General features: G+C 37.4%; 1 long non-coding RNA gene across 2 annotated transcripts in view; it reads right to left on the bottom strand.

Moving 5' to 3' along the window:
* Positions 1–4,811: 4,811 nt before the first annotated feature.
* The window catches only part of LOC146758878 (uncharacterized), a 54,178-nt gene continuing 37,637 nt past the window's right edge, over positions 4,812–21,352 (bottom strand). For both annotated transcript variants that reach the window (XR_014933603.1, XR_014933604.1), the window contains 2 exons: positions 14,624–14,843; positions 4,812–6,139 (listed from right to left, as the gene is read on the bottom strand). This is a non-coding gene — a long non-coding RNA (uncharacterized LOC146758878). The remainder of the gene's footprint in view (positions 6,140–14,623; positions 14,844–21,352) is intronic.

Here is a 21,352-nt window from a genome sequence, read left to right as displayed (position 1 = left end):
AGCAGTAGACGGTATCTTTCAAACAATTTTTGTACGCTAAACAAAATTCAGCTGCCATCTCTGTCCAACTTTTATTCTTCGAAGTGTTAGTACAGCACACGTGAGGCACAAGGAAATTAGAGCTCCACAAGGCCATGACTTGCTGCACATCTTCTTCAGAGCTTGCAGTACATCTCAGTTTTTCGTTTGACTTTTTAGTAGCTATCTGAAAAATCTATTCTCTAAAGCCATCAGTTATTAAAAGGTCAAGAAAATGCAGCAGTCCTAGAGGGACAGATCAATTAGGAGTGCATGCTGGTTAGATGATTAAGTTTTAAAAGCTGTTCAGGCTAAAATAATATCTTAGAGATATGCGTGCTATAGCATTCACCAGACTGTTCTAATTCTGCAGTGGCATTGTGAACTTTCTGAAAGGGGCTTGAAGAAAAAAAAAAAAAAATTAAATCCTCTGACTTGAAATAAATTAAAAATCTAATGAAAAAATTAAAATGGAAGAAGCCTAGTTTCTTTTACCATGCTCTCATCTATATTTTCTACATACACATATTGCTAGTACAAGGATATTGGTCTTTGGAATGACCCGACTCTAATTTCTATTCACAAGCCCTTAGGAGTATCTACTATCAGAGTACTGACCTGTCCTTACTACGGCCTTGGTTTACCAAGGGGATTAGAGACATTCATTTCACATGTTGGCTTAATAGATGCTCAAGTTTTCCAGGAATTTAGAATCTATGCTATTAACTGAAAAACAAATGAAAACAAAATAAACCAACCAAACAAACAAAAAAACAACCCAGATCCCTCTAGGCCTTCGTTTGCCTTCTTGGATAAAGCTGAATTTGTGGGATGGATTTCAACCCTGCTGATAAAGGAATTCCCAGTAGAAGCAATAGGCTTTGTATCCAAATCCTAATCCTTCTCTCTAATTAATAACACCAAGTAGGAAAAAAAGAAGAAACAGAACAGCAAGCAATTTCATACTTTAACCACCTAATTTTGACTCCAGTTGTGGCATTACTCCATAATATTTTCTCATTTCTCTCTAAAATCTCTTTGTGCTTTTCCAGCTGAGAGTATAGATGGAAGAAATCAATGCAGGAGTAGAGTTTCTGCTGATATTTAATGGGATAAACAATCTATTCTAAACTCCTCTTAACAGACAGCTCCTCTGAGATGTACTTGGCAGATGCTTCTCGATCCAGATAAAATATATGCCATTATCTTCTATTCATGTGATAGTCACTTGGCTCCTCAAAGATTCATATCATTTCTCCTTTGGAAACTTCTTATTCTGTAGGGAAATGGCTTTCCTCAAAGAAGCAGGTATAGAAGACAAACTCTAACAAAAGGATTAGAGAACTGACTCAAGGGGAATTAATACTACTTTTCTGAATCAAAAACTGAGGATCTTATGCAAAGCTTTATTAAAGTTACGCAGAATGTTTTAAGATGTTCTTTTTTGTTCTGATAGAATAAAAAATGCTATAATGTCAGAGAGACAAGGATACCCGAATCAATTGTATGAATAAAAATGTTTAGAGTGTGATGACTGAAATGAAACATTTTTAACAAGATGAAAGTATGGTGCAATTTGAGCTTAAATTGCTCAAATTTTAGCTTAAATTGCAATAGGAATCAAAGAAAAATTATTTGAATGTGTAGGCAAAACTTGTTTTTAGTGGTGCATCTACTAACATAATAGCTTTGAGACTGGAAAAGAAGTTGATCCATTCACCAGTATTGATTCTTGAAAGGTACTTTCTACTCATCTTTGTTCTACTTTAAAAAGCCCTAACACTGATGACAGAGATAGAACTGGCACGTTATTGACAGTTCTTGAGACCAAGACTTTGCCAACTGGTATGATCTGTTTCATAGTTTCCAAATCAACTCTGACCACAAGATCTACAGCTTGTTAGTTGTGCTGCTTCCTGCGCAACTTTATGTTCAAGGTTAAGAATATGTTTATGTGACTTTATAAGAACTGGGATATTTTTTCTAGAACCATTTGCTACAGTACTTAAAATTACACATCTGCATTAAGTTACCTACTCGTTGCAACCCTTGCAAATGTCCAATGCAGTTCTAGTTGACGCAAAATGGATTATAGATGCGTATCTTAGATATCTAATGCTGAAAGCTCGTCCTTGGGGAATGCAGGCAAGCATAAAGTCATATTAATAGCTTTCTATCATCTTTTAGATATGAAAACTTGACAAGCATTCCCAGATAGCAAGAACCTGAAGCATTCAAGAAACACTTTAAAACCAAGATTAGGAATGACAGGTTATTCTCACAGTCATCTGTCAGCTCTATGGGGATATTCCCTCTTTTGCTTTTCAAATCTATAAAGAACTGCAAATGAAACACCAAGACTCTGCTTCCCATCTTTGGACAATGTAAATTAGAAGTAATTCCAGTTTACTAACCTTTTCTAAAAATGATTATGTATATTGTTCAGTTTAAGTGTTCTATTAAAATTATGATATGGCTCATTATAAATACATGTATCCAAAGACTTGGTGAGGTTTGGGATGCCAGAAGTTTAACTCAAGCCAGTGTTCTTGGTACATTATTGATTCCCAAAATATTAAACCACACCTACCCAAATTTATTCAGTCTTTTTGCCTCTGTTTCAAAGTAGGCACACATCTCTTCTAGAAGTTCATAAAACTGTCCAGATTATGAAGATTTTCATATTTGAATATTAAAGCATTCATTTCAGAATATGGAACACCTGTTATTTTGAGTATGCAAAACTTCAGAAACAATTACCTCTCAAGAGTGGACACCACCTTTGATTGAGGCTGTCAGAATTGCCTGTACAGTCCTCTCACTATAATAGATGCAATATTCATACCCTAATTTCCATAAAAATAGATTTTACAAAGTAACTGTTCTGGGATTTATTAGATTTTCCTGCAAAGCATTATAATTATCTCATACATCAACCATAACTAGTGCTTATTATAAATGCCAGTTGCAATCATTTCCTCATTTTGTTGATGTTCTAAGAATATTGGAGTTATACTTCAGTTTACCCAGAAAAAAAATCCCTAGCTCACATGATTACATACTGTGTGCTTACTTTATTGCATTCAAAGCAATGACACACTTCAAATTTCCATCATTTTGTTTCACTGTGATAAAAGTATTACATCTATTAAATGTATTAACGCAAAATAAATACTGGAGCATTATTTCTTACTGCTTCCTGTTCACATTTCAGAAATGTTCATTGTCAAGCAATGTTGTGGGAAAAAATAATACAGAATTCGGAATTCTCCCCCAATTACTTTGATTTAGGTGAAAATATATGATATTTATTTGAAGAAAGCATTTGGACAAGATGGCTTCTAGCTTCTTTCAAATCTAAATTATCCTAAAACTCTTTTAATGTTTAATCCATGAAAAAGTATAACAAAAATCACCTTTATGAATCTAGCAGAGAAAATAAGTTTACACTTAAAAAAAAAGTAGGGACAGTTGTACAACCCAGTAATTTGACAAATGGCTGCATAGTTAAAACTCATAAGCAGGATAAAGAGGACAGTCTCTGTATTAAAAATGTATTTCTTGCTAGAGAATGTATATAAGAAATCCTGACATTTCAAAGTGTTCTTCTGATTCCAAGACCATCAAAAGTCTAATAGCTTCAGTATAATGGCTTTTTAAGTAGAGCACTCTTTCCCCCAAAATTCTTAATGCTCTCATGTCACATTAAATCTTCTATGGAGATTATATTTTATGTTGTCCCCTTTTATATAAAGTCTTTCTGGTATATAAACATTTTACATTGTGCATATAATTAACTCACATGTAATTATGTCACTTAGCTGTAGAGAGCAGTTTCACTAGTGACTCCATAAATATATGCCCTTACTCTCTGAATGTACATATGTAAATATGTATTCTTCATACACAGTCTCTAAGTATGGAACAGAAGAAAGTAATGTAATCCTAATGAGTTATTAGTCTGGGACTCGAGGTTGTCAGTCACAGTCAGCTTTCCATCAGGAATATCACCTTCCCTTCTACCCATCAAACTTCCCACTAAAGATAGCTTTATCATTTGTCTGTTCCAATGGAAAAACAGTCATTTACAGAAAAGCTACAAGCTCCCAAAATGAGCTAAGTGCAGCTTAACCCTAGACAGTAAAGAGGGTTAAATCCTAGAGCTGATCTTTATTACTATATTCTTTCATTTTGATGAAGTTGTGCTTTTACAAATATTTCATCTCTTATATACAGAAGTGCTTGAAGGTATTAGGAAAAAAGAAAAAAATTAAAACAGATGGACATCTGAGATCTTAGCCCAGAAAGTCCAACACCAGCTGAATTACAGATGGCTATCAAGTAGGTAAAAAAGGACAGAAGGGAAAAACTCATCAATGTGACAGTGATTAAATGTCATAGAAGGTTGCCCAAAGAACTGGTAAAAAATATTTATCTGGAGATTTTCAAATCTCAGCTGAAAATACTCTGAGTTCCTTCATGTAGCACTGAAGTTCCCCTTACTTCAAACATCAAGTTGAGTGGTACACCCTCTAGAAGTCCCTTCAAGACTATATTTTTAAAAATTATTATTTTGATTCTATGTACTCTTTGAAATACTGCTGACTTCCAGACTAGTATGTAATTCAAATTTATTCAGATCATTGCTGCTATTCAACTCCCAAAACCTACCGTGAAACAAGGCCTTTGGACGAGGATTGGGAGTTCGTTAGTTACTCTTCCTTTGGTTCCTTTCCTGAGATACTCAGAAATTAAATAGTTTTGAAACTGTTATGGCATGAAACTGCCAAAACTTTTTTTCTTTTTTTAATTTGCTCAGATATGTACAGGAGGAAAGAAGGGATGGCTATCTCAGTTAGTCAGAAACACCGTCAAGCGCTTAGATTCACATATCAGCACTTCCATAAGTGTAAAGCAGAAGCAAAGAAAGGTGGGGAGAGGGGAATAGGCCATAACCTCGTTTGTGCTTCAACAAAGCAATTTATAAGTACTACATTTCTATGAGGAAAGAATGGAGAGTTTTAGAAAGTCTCAGAGGTAATTAGCCAGACAGGTTTTGGCACTTGATTGATTGCTTTTTGAAAAACATTAAAGCCCCCAGAGCTGCAACAAAGTTAAAAGCTTAGGTCTAGACATGAGGTCATCATTCTTCATTATCACCTTATGTGAAGAAATAAAAAAGTGATACACTTGTGATTGAAACCAAAGCACTTATTGATATAGCCCTTCACCGAAAACCTCCCTTTCCTCTATCCGCAATGTAACAAATTATGCTATTTACCAGACAGCTATTTCAGGTATTTTATAACAGATTCCTTACTCTAGTCTGAAATTCAGCAAATTGAGCAGACACAGAATGTGAGTTCAATACATATTTGTTTGCAGAAACAGAGCTGATATACTATTATAAACTATATAAATTGTACACTTCCTCAGTGTCCAAATAGTCATGGGTCAGGAGGGTGCTGGGTGCTTACCTGACATGGAGTTATTTATGTTACTCAGTGCTGTGATCTCAATGTACCTCACAAAAAGAACAATTTCTGCAATGAAACCTCCCAGAGCTACCAAAGCCTGGGTAAAATATTAGCAATGGCTCACTAGATAGTGGTATAGCCTCCAAGTTAGTGCTGCACCTAAGGCACTGAAGGATGTTCGATGCTTCTGCAGCACTAGAAGTGCCCATGGGGTTTCAGATAGATGAAAAACAGCACCTCTCAGTCATTAAAAACAAACAAACAAGAATGATAAATTTACAAAAAGAGAGAGAGAGAAAAACAGATCTTGAAGGACTGCAAAATGAGTGTTATCACTGGTATTTTGCAAATATTCATATACCAATGGTCACATGGCACATAAAGCAAACTGCATCTATTTGAATTCAAACATTCATCTTGGCTTTCATTTTCATAGCTATGCATGCAAGCCAAAAATTTATCTAAGAAAACTATGAACAGAATGAAAAGCATAAATGAGTACTTATGCAAATTTATGCTTTGATCCTTCAGTCTGTCCAAAAATGTTCAGAATAATGAATGTAACTCACTGTTGGGGGGGAGAAATGTGCCTTTTTGAGAGGAAGGCCTCAGCTGATCTTCCAGCAGTGTATTCCCATGGAGAGCTGTTGACAGATGGACATAAAGTTTTATTTTTCTGTAACATTTGACACAAGGAATCTTGTTTCAAGTTCTTACCAGGAATCTCATCACCACACACAAATTACAAAGACCTGATTTCAAAGTCACTAGGAACATACAGATTTCCCCAGGTTTTGTATCAATTCAGGAGTGTGCAAATGGGAAACAAGCATTTAATACCTATGAAATCAGATTCATGGAATTCCAATAACCTGTGAGCTTAGGGCCAGAGATTTCACTGTGTTATTGATAATAGGTGAAAAAGTCACTGCTTAGTCCACAGGGCACCTTGACAGCAAGCACACATAAGACAGTAGAGCATATGGACATTTGGAAGTCTTTTCCAACCCTAACAATTCTGATTCCACTCATTTCAATAACTGGGTGTGGTATTCAGAGGTTAGCATTTCTTTTCTGTTGTTGTTCCTCTGTGAAGATGATGAGTTATTGGTTCTTCATATAATGTAACAACTTCAGGAAAATTATAGAATCACCAAGGTTGACAAAGACCTCCACCATCATCCACTCCAACCATCCATCTACCACCAATATTTCCCCACTACATCATATCCCCTCGGCACCATATCTCCATGGTTCTGGAACAGCTCCAGGTTGGTGACTCCAGCAGTCCCTGGGTAGCCCATTCCAATGCCTGACCAGTCTTTCAGAAAAGACGTTTTTCTTAATATCCAACCTGAATCTCTCCTGGTGCAACTTAAGGCCATTCCCTCCATTCATATCTCTAATATTTGTATCCATGGAGTTAAACAACCAACCAAACAACAGCAAAACACATTATAACTGTCCTTTGCTCTACTACAAATTAAACCATGCTTTTCTAACTTCTCTGTGAAGCAATACATTTCTGTAGTGTTTACAGAACACATCAGTCACAACATTTGAGTGTTCATATCAGTGGCAGAAGTGTTTGTAATTGCTAATGCATCACAGCTAATGCACTCACTCATTTCTACAGGAAAACAAAATAAAAAGGTGTTCCCTCAATGATGAGGATATTGTTACATGCAGAAAAAATTAAAACCTTTTCATAAGAGAATACAGTAATTAAAGCCGATGTTGCAGATCACTGAATCATAGACAGAATTCCTTTCTTGAGTAAATCTGTTTATTCACATTGGGTGGAGATGTCTGCCCTTTGCTTCAAGAACTGTAGAATAAACATTTGTCAGCCCATGACATTTTAGCTAATTACAGATTATTTGAAACCTGCCATTTTCATGAAGGCTTCAAAGAGAACATTTCTAGCTGCATTCCAAGATACCAAGGTACACTACAGAAGGTGATGCATTTAGAGGAGCTTTAATCCATCTCTAAGCTACTCCCCTGAAGTTTCACAGTGACTTATCAATGCCATAGTCCTGCTGGTGTGTGAAATAGGCAGTGATTCTTCTTCATAAAGATGGCAACATTTTTTGCCCACAAAATGTTCTCCAATTAACTGTGTACTTCTAAGACCTATGATTTCTAAACTACTGAATCATCTAATCTGGGATGGTCTCTACCCTCACTGAGTAAAAGTGCAAGGAGTTTCTGCTTTTAGATGCAGAAGGAACGAAGCTTGCTTCTGGTCACATCAGTCACCCAGCATTGCTTTCCTTCTTTATTTGAGTAGACAGTGCTGACTGGCACAGAATGCATTTTGAAGTTTATGTTTAGGAGCATTACAGTGCATCCCACAGTTCTAAGCATCTTGTATAGCTCACAAAGATCAGCTCTGTGAATTAACAAGAGGTTTGTGGAGATGTGAGACTGTTGCTATGCTAATCATTCCAGCTGTTTGCTGCACAGCATATACAGCAAGTACAGGAGGAGTGTTCTCTCCTTTGTAATGCACAGAGATCCCAGAGGTAGCACTTAGCGACAGAGGTTTGATAAACATTTGTCAGAAATGTGTTAGGAAAGCTGATCTTGCCTTGAACCCAGATGGCAAACCCCACTGACATACACTTTCTACAAGCCCTACATTTTATAATCAAATTTTACTAGTTTTTATTACTAATTTTGATTTCAGATTAAAATCTTGGTTAGGTTTAGGTAAAGGTTATTCTTTTCCAGATATGTATATATATACATACTTAATCTACATAAAAAGAATATTAAAAATAAAACAAACAGCAGGTATAAATTCATCCGGCTTTTAGAATTATACACAGAAGCCTACAAGAAACATCTATGAACTCCAAATCTGCTTCCACTATTCAAGGTGTTAATGAAAGCTCTGGTCTCAACCCCCATAGGTGCCCTTCCTAGATAGAGAAGCATGCCTATAAATAAGTATATGTTTCTGCCCTCTCTTTTTAACATGATTTTGGAAAATAGGAATAATGCAAAACATCAGATTTGGCTCATTATGATGATTCACAATTTGCTTTTGGATGCTGACAGTGAAATAATAGCACCAGGAAATATTTGAAGTAGGACGCTACTTTCCAATTGCTTTGTCTCAGATTAAGTCTGTGCCAAACTGACATGACAAAAGTGCACCTTGTGGTTTTCTTGTACAGTCACAAAGGTATGAATATGCCAGTGAGTGAGAGTCAGAGATAAGCTGATGTTAAAACACCCTGATGTATCTCCCATCCACACAACATTCAGCTTTCACCTCCTAAGCGATTCAGCAATATAGCTTCTAATTCAAGCCCGAACAAAAGCTTGCAACAAGTCCCTACATCTCTGCAATACAGTACAGAGATACAGATTAAATTATTAAAAAATATATCCATACATGATAATAAACCTTACTATGGGTTGTTATTAAACACGTGTCTGTTACAAGTTCTCTTCTTACCAGATTCTTAGAACACTTGTGTGGAGAAATAGGGCTGCAGATGGTCACTTTCTACTCATTTGCTTAAATAAATGGCATAATTCATCTTAAAGTAGATGTAACTACTTAATTGATGGAGAAATAGTCAGCATTTATTATAAGAGCAAACAGAACAGGAACAGAAGCAGAGAAAAATCTGTAACTGCAATTTCTGTGAAAAATTCCGATGACTGTTCCACTTTTAAATGTACTCACTACACCTATCAGAAGAAAATTAAGAATAAAAGTTACCTCGATATCTAGGGACCAGGAGCATTTAATTTCACAGAGAAGCCAAAGTGCTACTAATTCATATAAATCACTGCACAGCTTAGCAGAAAAGCTATTTCCAGGGCTTGCCAAGATATGTCTCTTTCAAACTTCTGAAAACAGTATTTCAGTGATCACATAAAAGTGATGGGAGAACCTGAATAAAAGCCCACCAGTTCCTTTGGTCGACTAAACATCATTAATACACTGTGCTTTTTACTTTGATGAAAGCAGAGCCTTAGACAGAAGGCTGATGGGTCTATGGTTCTTCATATTTCATTTTACCGCCTATTTTGTGCAAGCAATACTCAAAGTGCATGAAGTTTGTTTCTTGATAATACATACTAAGCACAGTTTCAGTCATTTCCCACATTTTCTTTTTAACAGATACCATAATACATTGTGCTTCAGTTTCCATAATATTACTTTTTCATTTTCCAGTCTACCTTGCTTTCCAATGGCCGGTAATGTCTAGCTCATCTTATAGTATAAATAACAATCCTACCTTAATGTTAGCCTGTCAGTCAAGCCATAGAAGAAAAATAGCCATGTGGGTTTTATGTCGATTACTTGGAGTAAAAATTCAAGTTAAAGAGATGTGGAAACAATACTTAATGTTGAATCTTGTGCTCTGTTAAAGCCTGCTTCCAGCAGAATCCATCTACAACCCGGCCTAATGGGTGCTATGCCCAGGTAGCTTTTGTCTCTCAATTGTAGCACAAATTGGACACGACAAGTCCAATTCCTCACACATATTTCAGTGTCTGCCTGGGGCTGAATATTATTTGATACAGGGAAAGGCTTGTAAAAAGGATGGGAGCATGCTCTGTGGCCAAGGACTATTCAGAAGCATATGTATATTTTAAATAGATTTGCATTTTCTAAAAGGCACCTCAGAACTGAAAAAAAAATACGTAAGGACTGTCAGCTATTCCAAATTTTTGAAGAAGAATGAGAAAAGGTTAAAATAAAATGCTAATCTTACAGATATTTTACATTTTTAATACATATTTCCCTCTTAAAAAAAAATTTTCAACTTTCAGATTTCTAAACCAGCCATCAGTAATGCCATGTTAGAAGGTGGTTTGACAACTCAGAACACTGACTAGGAGTCTTTAGAGCAGCACATCATTATAGACTGTGACTGTGGCTGGCAATCCTTCCAAAATTACAATGCAGTCTGTTATAAAGCATTTCCAAGACATAGACATTTACCCAGCATCATCAGGACAGATGCAAAATGGCAGCAGGAGACCTCAGCAGTTTCATATGGAATATGTGCAGTGCTCCCAAACTCCGCAGTGAAGAGTAAGGATATTGCTGCTACTTTTTTTCCTTAATTAATCATGTCATAAATGTTATGAGTTAAAACTGTAAATGATCTGGGTTACTGTGCTCAAATTCAAGTTCATTAACTTTGAAAGGAGTACAGAATGAAAAGAACTTGCATGGGAAGGGGGGGGGAGAGGGGGGGAGAAACAAACTCCTGCAGCAAACTGGTAACTGACTTGCTGAGAAAAATATTCCTATAAGAACTGCATTTAATTTGTAATTCAGCATAAAAGGAAATAAGGAAACAAAAATATTACTGATATCTTGGGAAAAAAATGAAAGCATAACCTTACTGACAAAAAATACTTTTCTTTCTGTATAATTTACAGTAAAAAAAATAATTAAAAACAATCTAATTTCAGAAAATAAATAAATAAAAAAGCTTACTGCCTTCTCTCAGTTGGTAATGGTCTCTATAGAACTCATAACACCTACAAAGTATGTGTGTTTACAAGGCCCTTAAGTGCAGGAGCCATTCACTTTAATGGTTTTACATTCTGCTCATAGTTCTCTGCTCTCAGTAGATGGCTGGAAAACTATAAATCCTGGTTTCAATGTGCACCCCTCCTGTTTTTTATAGAGGGTGTATTTCATGAGATATCCTGCTTGCTTTGTGCATGCTGGCACCTATTCCTAACAAGGAAAATTTGGGTTAAACGTACTGAGGTATATTAAGTGGTCAATCAGAAACGTCAAACAATTAAGGTGAAGCGTCATGTAAAGCAACGCTATTTTTACCTACAGAAGTTGTTATTCCTGATTGTTTTATGATTTAGCAGTTGTGCACTGCATGTGCCTGATTCTGTTATATGGGATTTGAGGTAAGATTATAGCTGGCTGATTTTTAAACATCAACTAATTTTCAGAGGCAGAATAGAAGAACAATGAACAAAAACTATCCAGAAATTTCTTTCAAAAGAAACATAGAATGGCCTGGGTTGAAAAGGACCTCAAAGATCATTTAGTTTCAACCCCCCTGCTATGTGCAGGGTTGTCAGCCACCAGACTAGGCTGACCAGAGCCACATCCCATCTGGCCTTGAATGCCTCCAGGGATAGGGCACCCACAGCTTCCTTATGGCAACCTGTTCCAGTGCATCACCACCCTCTGGGTGAAAAACTGTCTCCTAAAATAGGGACAGCTCAGTGCTCTGCATCATTTACTTTTATTTAACATTAGGTGTTTAAAAGGAAGTGTATGAGTAAGAAGCTATTGGGAAGACACCAAGTCAACGATAGTGTTGAAGGCAGTGGCTGCGGTGTTCCATCAGCACCTGCTCAACATCTTCACCCTAACCTGCACACAAAGGAGAAAAGCAAAAGGCTGATTTAATGCCTATCAAAGCCAATGGAAGCTGTGGAGAAAGAGATAACAAAAGACCAGTGGAAAGATCTTTGCTGTATAACGTTCAAGCTATCCAAGCGTGCTTTAAGCACCAGAGAGTGGTGGAAGCAATCTGCAGTTCAGTTCAGGCAAACTTATTCTACTTTTGCCAGAGATTTTACAGAGTGATCTAAGCATCCCTGTTTAGGATATTACTGTCCTTATCTTCTCACAGCAACAACAGCAGGAACAGCTGAGTACTGCTGTACCCTTCTGGGGACAAAGGCCCTGCATTGCACGTCTGGGAACTGTCTGGGGCACCTGGAGTAGGAACAATTACTAGGGAATAATTCAAAGGACTCTCGGACTGAGTCTTCAAGGGCAAATGGGCAAATTGTGCTGTTAAGTGTTAGTCAAAGGAACAGAAAAAAACAGAAAGTTTTCTTCCTTCTCCCATATGCATATAATTCACAAATGCCCCTAATCTCTTGTAATAATTAATCTTATTATAGTTCTTTAGAATAACAAGTTAACTGCTCTGGTAAAAAATGCTGTCTCACCTACAACCCGAACTAAAAAAAAAAGAAATAAAAATGTGATATTACAGTGCAGCTTCAATGAAAATCTGTAAAACTTTAGACATCCCCTATCAAATTCCTGAAGCCTGCAAGAAATGCTTTGAAGAGTAGAGTTGTAAGTGTAATATTAAGGTATTTACTTATTTCCTTGTAATAAAAGTATGATTCAAATCAAAAACAAATCTGAGAGATGACTTTAGGAAGTATCTACAAAGGTAATTCTAAAAACATTTTGCCTCAAGGACTAAAAACTGAAAAAACTACCTTGGGTATTGTAACTTCATCAACCTCTTCCTTTTCAAAGGGATGTAAAAATGAATGCCACTTGAGAACATTGAATTTATAACCCATAACAGTATAATCTATCATAGAACAGAATGTTATTGCATTTTCTAGTATAATTATGAAACTGAAGCCAGAAATATATTGAGATATCTGAACAAAGTGGAGTCACTAACTGTTCTTATCAGTACAATGTCTTTTAGAAATTACATTTCTTAATCAGAAAATGATTGTGGCTTGGCTAACGTGTCATTTCTAATGTGACCACTCAATTTAGAGCCCTTCACCTTGTGCTGGTCTTTTTCTTAGGACTATTTTTTTCTTTTCTTTTGGAAGTATATTATTCAGAGGAGAGGTGCAGACTAAAGAGCAAACAGCAGGGAAGTCAGTCTCAAAAATACAGAGAAGTAACACAAAAAAGTAAGAAGAGTTGGCCATTTCTAGTTCAATTTTAAATTATTATGGTATCATTTAAAGGATTTGAGATTCCTTTTCTAATTGCATAACTGAGAGCAAGAAAGTTTTTAATGTATTTCTTACTGAACTAAATAGCAAATACTTCTACAGCTCCAGGAGTTGGAATCAATGATCATCTGAGTCCCTTCCAGCTCAGGGTATTCTATGATTCCATGATTTGTAAAGTTTAAGCCAGAGACTATAGGGCACTTGTTAAACCTGCCTCAGCCATTACTCGGTCTCTGCACCAATTAACCCTTTGTTGACATAAATTAACTAATCATGAAATCTTTTAAAATCCTTGAGATTTGAAATTATTAATTACACTAAAAAAGTAATCTAAAGTGTCAGGAAATGGTGCAGGTTCTACAGATTGTACCTACCTTACTGTCTGAACAATCTGTGATACACATCAGAGAACCACGTAAATTATCTTGCACTTCCTTCACTGGAATGGCTTCGTACGTGTGAGCAAAGCCAGATATAATGCACGTTGAAAATGAAATATTTGTTTTAAACTTCTGGAAAACACAAAGGTGTTTTCATTACTTCACCAAATATGACAGCCATGACCTTTCAGAAGGTGTGAATTTGGGGGCAGAAGAGAAAATGCCACGTATTTGCACAAATATTCATCTCTTTCTTGAATTTCTGGTGATTCTTCCAGTCACATACTTCTTCATCAGCAAGGAGGACAGTTGTTCTATAACCTCTCAAATTTAAGAGTCAATTACTGCCACAGCACAGCAATGTAAAAGGCCTTTATCATACACCTGTCCAGATGCTAAATGAATCTTCCCTCTCAAAAGTCTCCCTGGCATCGCAAAATCCCTTTCAGTCTCTTCTGGCCATCATAGATCACTAGTAAACTACAGCAACTTCCAAGGACCCCGTTAACAGAGAAAGCATGTCGGTACCTCTCACTTGGACACCTCCAGTTTATCAGCGTCATTAATTCCTTGTGGTTCACCCCCAATGAACACAATAGTCTGGTTATAATCACAGAAAGGCTCTGGGAATGTGAATTATCGCTTTTCTCTCCTCATGAGGAACACACTCCAAAATAGCTGTGGCATTTTCCCCTAATAGCCTCACATTTCACTTATATTCAATTTGTTACCTGCTGTCTCTCTCAGATTCCTTTCTGCATTGCTGCTCTCCGTCCTGCTCTCCTGTATTTTATTTCTGCTTGTTATTCTTCTCTGCCCCTTGAGAGGAATGTCTTGCATTTATCCACCTTCAATCACAAACCCGTGGACTTCATCCAACCTTCCCAACTCCCCAGATCTTTCCAAAAACCCTCTCTCTTCCCATCCCATGCCAGTAGCGTGTCTCCTGTTTGCTTTCCCAGTTCAAAAACAATTTGTTTGTTTAGATCAGCTCCTCAGAGGTTAATTTACCTGATCAGAAGGGAGGATGGGGCAGACAAGGATTGCGTGTCCAGCGGCAGCCATCTGGCTGAAAATCAGATTCATTCCTTACAGATTTTGCTTTTCTTCTAGATTTTGCTTTGCTCTCTGGTTACCAAGGCCCAGAGGGAGCAGCCCCTCAGAAGGGTCTGAGGGCAGCAGGGCCACAGGAAGCACAAGGATGCTCCAGCTCTTTGCATTCTCTGTCACCCTTATTAGGGAAGAAAAACAAAAAGGAAATATAGGTTTCAATGGAAATTTGTGTGTCTGATATTTCCTCTCACATAGCTTAAAATTAATCTATGATTCCCTCATTAACCATCTATACACAATACAGGAAAGCAGTTTCAGGAACTACTGTAACACTTATAAGCTCTGCAGGTAGTGAAATGCATTCTGATATTGCATTTATTAATCATTGTCCCCAATAATAATGATGTTAGTGAGTCCCTTCCCATGCAGTAATGACAACCAGCTTCACTTCCAAGTGTGATACAGTCACAGAAACTACAATGCAGAAACAGAATCTTCGAGGATACTGGTTACATTTTTAAACAACATGAAAATAAAACAGAAAGCATAACATTTTTAATTTGTTTTAGTGTCATCACGGGGACAATTCAATAATGGCTCTAGTAGAAATTAACACTCTGTTCTATGCACAAATGCTTCTGTTTTTTCTTTGAATAATTACATTTCTGTTTTATAGATGCAGAAAGACTCTTCTACCCTTCATTATTTCCTATCAGCAGTGGGAGTGATCATTAACATTGTACAAAGAAATTGAAAATCCCATCCATGCTAGTGAGAGCATTTTCTGTTCACACTGAAAAGCATCAGAGTGATATGCCTTCTGAGGACACATGCATAGGACCAAACAACCACCACACAGGAGAATAAAAGCAGTTTTTGCCTTGGGAATATGGGTGACCAATCTGAGTTTGTGCCTAAGTTAGCTCCTTAATTTACAGAGTTTGTAAAATATTTTGGTATGTTGATATGCATTTCTCTATAGTTCTCAAAAGCTAAGTAGGTCTTTGTGAAGAACACACTGTTGAAACTGATATTCATTTTTTCATTGAAAACTGCCATTTCTAGATACTTGTGATGGTGGAGATGCTCTTCAATGGAGGATCTGGCCAGAAGCAAACAGGCACTTAAATGTGAATACTGTTATCCTGGTGCTAAGTGGAACCCCTCAAAAAAATAGGAGACTTTCTTTAAACAACCAAAACCATAAGTACTCAAAGCCCACAGCTGGTATAAACTTAAACCAAAAGCATAAGTTTGCTCTAAAAACTTCCACCAAAATCAGGAAGACTGACATAATGAGAAGTAACTCCCTGCTGGTGATTGCAGACATTTGTATTTCTTCCTCTGCCTTGCTTGGTTCCCTCTAAAGATTCTCCCCACAAAGGGAAAGAAGAAGAAAGATGCCTCCACAGGTTGATTAATAACGTTCCTAGGCTCATCTGGCAACATTTTTTATCCTTTGTAAAAGACAGCTGCCCTTTGCAAAGAAATAATCTTTTTTTTTTTTTTTTTTTTTTGCTTTGTCTTAATGGCAGTGATTGCCTGGCATGGAAGGACCTGGGAAGACAGAATGCTAAAGGTGGCTGGCAGAGAGAGGCAGAGAAAATGTCTTACCACCTTTAAAGAGCCTGAAAAAGGCTCCCTGCTATGACAGCAGCTGATGATAAAAGTACTGCTAAAGATCCACCTTCCCCTGAAATAAGACATAAGTTCCACTGCTGCTGCAGAGCTTTGTAGAAACATCAGTCCTAGGACATACACAGTACCACATGATGAGTACTGAAACGAGAGAGCTGGCAACATTGCTGAAACCTCCTGCAAATTAATGGGACTGAGGGATCCTGCATAGCTTCAAACAGGTCTTAAGAGTTCCTTCTCAGCTTTGGGGCTCTGCACTGATTGTTCTGATTGAAAGCAGACTCCCCTCACCTGCAAGCACATCTGCACCAGAACTACTCTAAGTGAAATTAAAAATTCACAGCACAAGAGTGTAGAGTGATGGGTAGGATTCTGTCAGCAGGTTTGGAACAGCCAGAAACCTCATAAATAGAACACAAGAAACTTGCCACTTGCAGGAGTTAAAACCTATTCTTCCTTAGCCCAAGGAGAGCTTTGAACATAAACGTGTTCATTCAAGATCCCAAAAAATGCATGTCACAGAGCAAACAGTGAAAGAGATTGTACTAATGCTTCTGTGTGGGCTCTCATAGCACACCAGCACATGCAGGGCAGTGTGGGATGCTGGCACATTGTTGGGGACCTTCATTGCTGCTGCCAATGGGCTTTGGGGTGATTTCCTGTGTGAACTCATTAAAACTGTTGGAGCTGGCACAAGTTGGAAGCCAATTTCTAGGAGGCAAACTGATGTACATGTGGCCTGTTACTTATTTGAATGTGCCAGGGTCTGAACCATCATTGACTCTGCTGAAGGGAGTGACAGATGTAGCAAAAAAGCTCGAGCAAAAGAAAACAGCTCATTTCTTGCTTCTGTTCACCCTTGCACATCATGCTGCTTATGCTTCAAGAAATGGAGACTAAAACACCTCTGATTAATCTCCCACCTTTCACAAGTGATTTAATGTTTTACAAGCAAGGGCAGTGATAGCTGATAACACACCTAGGAACATGGAAGCAGATTTTTCCATTGCATTAACACAAAACTCTTTCTACAACAATCACTAACAAAACATGATAAAGAATAATGCCTCGATGCTTTCCTTATCATAGGTTAATATCTGCTGTCATTGTTTAGAGGATACTATTTGGTGTTCAGAGTGATCTCCCTGCTAAGTATAGCTGGCACATAGGTCCAGGAACTGCAGTGCTCCCTCACTTTCCTCCAAAACAGCACAGTTATGCTGAACAGAGATTATCCATGTAAAATAGTTTGCTCCCCTTCTTACTGCTGCTTGCCAGGCTGCTGGGAGACCATGTTGTGGTTACACTGGTCATCATAAAGTAAGTTGATAGATTATTGGCTTGTCTTAGTAACACCAGTTACCTGCCATCAGTAGGGCCAAAAGAGATTTGGCTCAGAGCCTGTGGGCTTCTGGATATGGTAATGGGTAGACCATCAGAAACGCAGAAGAATTACCCAACTAAAAGGCAAGACTGAGCCTCCCTTAGAGGGGTGCCTATGGAGAGAAGCACCACAACAGAGAAGTAAATGGTAAACCTGACCCATGGCTAGGAAAGAAAAATGTTAATGCTGTGCTCTCGAGATCTCAAGAAGAAAATATTACCCTTTCAGATAGCAACAGTGACTCAATGAATAAAGAGAAACAGTTAAAAAACTATAAGTTGAAGACAAATAATGGAACCAAGACAAGACCAATAGAAATCATCTTGTACTTTCAGCAACTTCTTCCTTCTTTCCAGTGCCTTGGCAAGATCTACACTCCTGCTTTAGCACTACAAGCCTGAAATTGCCATCTAAACTATATCCAGGCAAACCTGCAAATGCTAAAGGGCATGACAGGAAATGATGCATTGGCTTTATCTAATGCACTGGTATTTATGGTCTGGTCTTTTGAAGCGGAGATGATTTCAGCAGCTTTTATAAAAGCAAGAACTGTAGGAGTGGGTAATCTTGCTACTGAACAATATGAAGTGGTGAGCACTGGAGTCACTGCAGTACCTATAGTAATCCATTAATACCCAAAATGTACAGGGTTATTTTTGGCCTCCTTTTACATAAAAGAGTACTGTAAAGTAGGAGTTCTGGTACTGAGCTGTATTATTGCCTGCACTGTACCTGTAGATCCTAGCCGAGATCTATCACATTAGGTACTGTGACACCTAGATATGTGATATGGCTTAGACTGTCCTTGACTTCCTACAATCTATACTGCTCATATCAAGTACTGTAGGAAACTGTGAACTTAGATTTCCATGGCCCAGATTTCATATACCAGCCTCACTGCTTTTCTGAGCCTAAAGTGAAATCTTCCTACAACATAATCAGCTAGCTTGAGACTAATCTTTTTGAAACATCATATTCTCTCTCTTAGTCTCTAATGCCTTTTTTTCTAAAACATGTTGGAGAAAAGCGATGTACAGTTACTGTGTGGAGAGGAGAATATGCAGCGCTTCTCCAAAGAAAGAATAAAACACATTCCTCCTCTCTCTACTACTAATTTTGGCCAAGTTCCAAGAAGGCAGTAATTTGTGAAAAAGCAAAGTTCGGGACCTTTCTGAAAGTCCTCTTCAGTTATATTTGTTGGCTATTAAGACAGCCTCTACATGCCCAAGCAGCCATTTCTTTTTCACAAAGACTGTGATCTGTACACATAATTTCACCTCTCTTTCAGATGTCAGCCAGCAGTTGTAAGGCATATTGAGAATATGGGAGAATGCTATGGTCAGAGCATCATTCTATCCACCATCGTTTCCATTTCCAATCATGTATATTTTTCCTAAATGCCTTTAACTCTTATCTAAAATGCATGTTATTGTACTACTAAGCAATTTTAGCATGTACTCAGTAAGTATTATAAAGACTGTGAGGAAGTAGGAGACAGAAGTAGAGTTGCTCACAGTTGTATCAACATAGAAGTGATTTGTCATTGTGTTTTTCATTCTGGCATATTGACATGGTACCACAAATTGTAAACTTAATAGAATGTACATGCCAATATTCTGGTTATAAAGTTTAGCATATGGGAAATTAATACTATTATCAACATTGATTTAATAGTTTCATATAGAGATTCAGTGTGATGGAAAGTATTCAGTCAACAGAATGAACAAGCGCAAGTAAGAATAAAACCCATAAATGCCCATTTAGGGCTTTTCATCTCAAGCAGATCATTCAAGGACATTTGTGCCCCTGATAGATGTAATCTAAAGGAATCTTAGCCAGGTTTAGGATGAAAGAAGGGACACAACAGCTAGGCAAACGATCATGTATTTTTTACATGCAGCAGGAATATAAACCAAACTATACTACCTCTATGCTCAGTGGAAACCAAATACTGCAAAACACCTCATTTGGCTGAATAAAATATTTTTATCCTAAAAAAAAACCTGCTCCGGAGTTGCAGAGACACGTATTAAAAATATAACTACTACACCATGACCAAAGAAAGCAAGGCTTAATAGAAAGTACTTTAAGTAGATGTGGATATACCAAGGGAAAAAAAAAAAAAAAAAAAGGTAGTAAAATGGCCTCGCTTTTACTGGCTAAATTTTTAAAGCTCAGACAGTACAAAAAACTGGTTCTCACTATAGGCATATATCTTTCCCACATCTGATTAGCTGTTACTGTTATTTATAGCTCTATGCATGTGATAGAAACATAGAGAAGACAACATGAATCTTTCTGTCTCTGTTGACAGGCCAACTAATCCATTACTAAGTCTCCCCCATTCTTGTTTCACTTCCCTGTAAACCAATAGTGTCAGTGCTGAATTATTTTTGATATGGAAACTATTGATGAATTGCAAAGTTTAAAATTAAAGTGTGATTTATGTTGTGATCAAGAAGCATGGTGTTAGAGCACCTACTGATCTGTGCAAAATTATAACCATAAATACACTTGTGTCTTTGTTTTAGAAGGTTTGCCCAACAGTTCTGCTTTTTCCCTTTCATCTTCTGTGACCTTTCTTCCCTTTCCTGATTCTGCAGTAAAAGAAATGCAAATAATTTGCTGATAATGATCACGAGGGCCCTGATTTTGATGACTTTCTGAACAATAGGATGTTATTTTAGAGACTCATCTGAAACACTACTTGAAAACATCATCATACGGTATAACACATTCTCACTTGACAATTTATAAAATTTTTAGCATAAATTCACTGCAGTTCAGTAACATTGGATATCACTAATAACGTGAAAAAAAGCTTAGCAATTGAAAGAATTATCATCCCGATCTGGAATAATACATGTCCCTTTCTACAAGCCTTAGCCTGTCTCATCCACATCTAACAGGCCTTCAGCCAACACATTCAACAAAAGAGAATGGCCCATTTGCTATATGCAGTATCATTACTTCTTAAGCATTCCTAAAATAGCTTTCAGAACCTCAGAAAAACATTGCAAACCTAGAATATCATCCTCTCAGTAATTCATATTTTCTGTGTCCTCTTCCACTTCTTACGTAGAACCAATAGCAAAAGTCCAAAAATAAAACAGGCAAATCCTGCAGATCTGACCCTTCAGGCTGAAGGAATAAATGCCAATCAAACCCTCCTGCCTCAGCAGGGCTCCCACTCGTGTTGCATAACAGAGGTGAAATTATAATATGCTTTTCTCAGATCATGTCAGCCAATTCCTCCTTGACGCAATGTTAGAGACCTGTGTGACCTCAGTGTGCAGACAGCAATGGTTGGAAAAAGTCAAAGAAAAGCAAACCAGCAATTTCCTGGAAAAGCAAATCCACCCTGCTTTCCCAAGCACATGCTACCTAAAACTTGAGCAGACAGCATAGAATAAAAAATGCTGAGTAAAATAATAAATACAAAACTGGTACTGCTCAAAAATCAGATGACAAAGGTGTGTGCAAAAGCCTCCTACCTAATAACCCAGTCTCAGGCTGTATAATTCCAAAGTCTCTCTACTAAAGAATCCTTTTAATTGACCAATATTTGAGATGCTGAAAGTCAGGATTTCCTGTAGTGAAAAAGCACAGCAAGTGCCAAGCATGGCTCTGAGAGCAGGGAGGGAAGTTCTGAAGCCAGAGCTAAA

This window comes from Coturnix japonica, chromosome 12 (assembly GCF_054131305.1).
Source record: "Coturnix japonica strain WE chromosome 12, WE-NBRP24, whole genome shotgun sequence".
In the NCBI taxonomy this organism is placed as follows: Eukaryota; Metazoa; Chordata; class Aves; order Galliformes; family Phasianidae; genus Coturnix; species Coturnix japonica.
This window is presented reverse-complemented; position numbering and strand designations above follow the sequence as displayed.